Source organism: Olea europaea, unplaced genomic scaffold, assembly GCF_002742605.1.
Source record: "Olea europaea var. sylvestris unplaced genomic scaffold, O_europaea_v1 scaffold5457, whole genome shotgun sequence".
NCBI lineage: Eukaryota > Viridiplantae > Streptophyta > Magnoliopsida > Lamiales > Oleaceae > Olea > Olea europaea.
This window is the reverse complement of record NW_019263788.1, coordinates 825-4738: the sequence shown is the minus strand read 5'-3', so window position 1 is coordinate 4738 and position 3914 is coordinate 825.

Sequence of the window (3914 nt, the reverse complement as noted above, 5' to 3'; positions counted from 1 at the left end):
AATATTGTATAGATAAAATAGGTAAGTTAGGGTTCGAGTTTAGATCAAAGAAGAAAGAGCCACCGGATTTACTCTAGCATATCGCCCATAAGATGCTCGAACGAAAAAAGTAAAAACCTTATCGCTCGTCTGTCACCTAGAATTCGCTCGAGCAACACACTTGTCGCTCGCCTATCGCTAGCCTCGTACTTGAGTGATGGTGCTATGTACAAAACCCTAGTTCTCATTTTCCAAGAGGTTTAACTGACCCATACTACCTAAATTACCTCCTACTATAAATATCCAAGCTGTAATATAAATTTTAGTGCAATTGTTCATTGTATTCCTTCTCCATAACATCATTTATATATTCAAGAACACATTCAAGCATTTGATTCTTGAATACATATGACCACATATTTGGAAAAAACATAAACTTCATATGATCTAAAACATCCACTTCCTGTATGCATACAAGAAGGTACTCTCTGAAGAACATTCAGAGTCTGCTGAAAATTGAGAGAAGTTAGACCAGAAGCACTTGACTAATACAAGAACAAGTTGTTTTTGGTGATCCACAAGAGACAGATAACTTCAAAAGATCAGGAACATATGTATTGAAACACATTCCAGGGGGTCTTGAAGATTGTTGAAATTAGATCAGTGAGTCTAGTGGATTTTCTAGGTTAGATCGTATTGTAAGTTCATTATTGTCTATAGTAGAGGTTACTGGCTTGTTTCTTGAGTTTTTACCTAGTTAGATTTCTCTGTCAACAATTTTTGAGTTATTTATTACTTTATTAATATTTGTAATAATTCAACATAAGATAACTTGACTTGTTTGATTAATTATTTAGAACAATTAAAAAGTGGGTTGTTGCTGTTAATTGATAATTTTAATTTCGCAAAATTTACCAGTTCACCCCCTCTAGGTGATTTCAGGATCGAACTAGCAATTTTCAAATGGTATCGAAGCCTAAAATTGATCATTGACCCTATTAGTATAAATGAATGAGTCATTGTCCATTCCTCCTTATTTTCGATGGTAGTAATTATGCATATTGAAAAGTTAGAATGAGAGTTGTCCTTAAGTCTATGGATGAGCTTGTTTGGTTAGGCATGGTAAATAGTTGGACTGCCCTTCTAGTACTGTCGATGGTATTATTACCCCCACTCATATAGCTAATTGGTTGAAATTTAATTTAGATGAGTGCTATTGGAATAGTAAAGCCCTACATGCCTTATTTATGGCAGTATCCTTGGAAGAATTTTGGTAAATATCCATTAGTGAGGTCACTAAAGAGGTTTGGGATATTTTACAAATCACACATGAAGGAATTCGGGCAATTAAGAGCTTTAAGTTACGGATGCTGACCGTTAGGTTTAAAGAGATTATGATGAAGGATGATGGGACCTTCGATAATTTTTATGCAAGCTTGAATGACAATGTTAACTCTAGCTTCAACCTAGGTGAGAGAATACTTGAGCCTAAGATTATTAAAAAAAAATTCCTTAAATCCTTACCTGAGATATTTAGGCCTAAGATCACGGTTATAGATGAGAGTACAAACTTAGATGCTATTAAGGCTGAAGAGTTGGTTGGATCTTTCCAAACTTATGAGCTAACATTAGCTAAACCTACAAAAGATAAGCCTTGGCCTTGAGTGACTAATGATGAGGAGATAGCATATTTTGCTAAGAAATTTAGGAAATTGTGTAGAAATAAGAAGAAGCCTCAAGAAAGACATAGAGATGCTCCTAATGAATCTAGAAAAAGATCTTAATCTGTGAGATGTCATAAATGTCATGGTTTTGACCATTATCGGAGTGAGTACCCTAGCAATAGAAGTAATAAGGATAAGGTTATGAATGTTACTCTTATGGATGACGAGTCTAACTCGAATAATTAAAGTAAGAAGTCTACTAAGGATGAGAATGGAAACTATATGAACTTCACTGCTAGGATTATGAATGAATCTAATAAGAAGAGTGAAAAGGTTGAGAATATAGATAGTCGTGAGCAATCTGAGGAGGATTCTGAATATAAGAAAGACATACATGATGCCTATATAAATTATATGATGAGAGCCTTAAGATGTCGACTACTAATAAAGTCTTGTGTACAAACGTCAAAGATCTTGAGTTAGACAAAGAAAAACTAATAGCAGACCTTCAGGAATCTACCTTATCCCTGATTAAGTTGAATTCTGTGAATAAATCCTTAGATACTCAAGTTAGGAATCTTATGGGTGATCTTGAGAAGTCCTTTGGGAGACTTGGTAAGTTGAGCGTTGTTAATGAGTCTTTAGAAAATAAGGTTAAGACACTTACGAGGGATCTTGAGGATTCTAAAACCCAATTCCTTACATTCTCTAGTGGTTTAGTAAAGTAAGACAGCATCTTAGAGATGGACAAGCCTACTAGCAATAATGGTGGTCTAAGATATAAGGAAAAAGATCACAATGTTACTAGCACTTTGAAAATCATTTTTGTCCCTACTACTGACTAACCTAAGTATATTCCTAATCTTGAACCTAAGAATAAGAGAATTGAGAACAGAGGCCTACTAGATAGCGTAAGACTTATAAACCTAAGAATAGAAATTAGAGACCATATAATCTCGATCCTAGGTTTATCTGATATGATCCAGGACTCGAGCCCGACGAAAGCAAGTGCGAGATGAGATCCGTTGATAGTCGATGGCAGACCAATGATGCGATAAAGGGCAAAGCAAGTGAAACAAGCGATGGGATTGCTCGTTCAAGAAACCATTAATAGAACCAAGTTCGGGACTCAAAATGGAGCAACTTTCATGTTCGGGTCAAAGGACGAATCAACTTGTATCAATTTGTAATCAAGCGACGAAACCGGAAGCTGAAAATAAGCCTGTGTAAAACACCATGCGATCGCACGATGGCATACCGAAAATCAATATGACATTTCTTGTTGAACCATGCGACCACACAAGCCAAAAATTTGGCGAATTTTTCAATTTTGGCCGATTTTCCTGTTTTGATAGAATTCTTATGAAATCAAATTATTACCATAATTTGATGGGTTTTGGAAATTTTTACTCATTAGTATAAATAGGATAATACTTTTCATTGTAAGGACTTTTGACTTTTGCTTGAATAATATTATAGAGAGAGAATTTGTTCTTTCAATTTCTTGTTCTTCTTGAACAATCTTGGAACTTATCAAGATTCAATTTCTTGTGGCATTCTAAACAATCGGATTGTGGGTTCTTTTAATTATAATCAAGGGATTTTATGTTCTTCGCTAATCTAGGGTTTCTTGGTTCAATTCTTGGGGTCCAAGATCCAAAATCGGGTTAGTATTGGCGTTTTTAAGTTCCGCATCAATCTCGTTGTGGGTTTTGTAGTTTCCATTGCTACGGGGTTCGCATCAATGGGTATCAGAACTTTGGTTCCAATTTAATCAGGTTATATCATTTGTTTTCTAATTTTTTTCAATTCCTTGTGTTCTTGTGTCCAGAAGGTTTTTTTGATCCTTTGATCCAAAAGTTTCATCAAAAATTTTTAAATTCCATTTCTGGGCTCAATTTTCATTTTCTTTGTTGGTTTTGTTATTGATTTTCGGATCAGAAAAAAAATTACTGTTCATCCGTACAGTAAAAAAAATTGTTAAATATTATTGATCTGTCAAATACCAACTTTTATTATTCAATATCGTTTCTAAATTACTTGGACACATTGAATCATTCCATTCCTTCAATTCAAGTCAAGTTTTAAAAGTTTTCCTTGAGTCCTTTGTTACAATTATTGAGTCACATCCGATTTGGAGAATTCTACACGAATTGGTTGGTTGATTGAGTTCATTGATTGTTTCTAGAAGCAATTGTTGAAAGAACTGAGTGGTAAAAGGCAGAGAGGTGAGTTTAATAGAGGGTAAAAGCCCTTGTGTGTTTTCGAGTG